Source organism: Cucurbita pepo, unplaced genomic scaffold (assembly GCF_002806865.2).
Source record: "Cucurbita pepo subsp. pepo cultivar mu-cu-16 unplaced genomic scaffold, ASM280686v2 Cp4.1_scaffold005401, whole genome shotgun sequence".
Classification (NCBI taxonomy): domain Eukaryota; kingdom Viridiplantae; phylum Streptophyta; class Magnoliopsida; order Cucurbitales; family Cucurbitaceae; genus Cucurbita; species Cucurbita pepo.
The window spans coordinates 1-685 of NW_019651371.1; the positions used below are offsets into that span (position 1 = coordinate 1).

Consider the following 685-nt stretch of genomic DNA (forward strand, 5'->3'; position numbering starts at 1 on the left):
ATTAACTGAAGTTATATCCCAGATAGATACCTCATTTCTATGTATTTTTAGTGGCTTTATTTTTTTATATTTATATTGGTCACCTTAATACAATATGATACTTGTAGTGAACCATTTTTTACATATGGACCAACACTATATAACATTTTTAGATTAAGGTATTCATTTCATCTAGATATCGATAAAATTTCGAATGTCTATGAATAATTTTTCAATAATTATTTAAATAACTATTAATGAATTGAAATCCTTAATATTTATGTCGTTGTCAAATCCATAAATTTAAGAAAATATGGGTAGAAATCTTACTATGAAATTTGAGTTTGACACATGAAGAAAAAAAATACAAGTAATATTGGTCCCGGCGGGGCTCGAACCCGCGACCTTCGGCTCATAAGACCAACGCTCTAACCAACTGAGCTACGGGACCTGGTTGAAAATATATTTATATCTAAAACTATTTATTAATTAAAAAAAATAAATTTTGATATTTAAATAAAACTTAATAGTCTGAAGGGCTTGTGGAATTTAAAGAATCAATTTTTGGTATACTTATTTTAAAACAATAAAATTAGAGGTTATGACATTCTACTGCTACTCAAAACTAAATATAATGTTAATATATATATATATATATATATATATATATATATATATATATATATATATATATATATATATATGT

General features: G+C 24.2%; 1 non-coding gene across 1 annotated transcript; it reads right to left on the minus strand.

The window, feature by feature from the left end:
- Positions 1 to 356: 356 nt before the first annotated feature.
- On the minus strand, positions 357 to 430 carry TRNAI-UAU. The gene has a single exon. It is a non-coding gene; the product is annotated as a tRNA-Ile (tRNA).
- Positions 431 to 685: the final 255 nt, after the last annotated feature.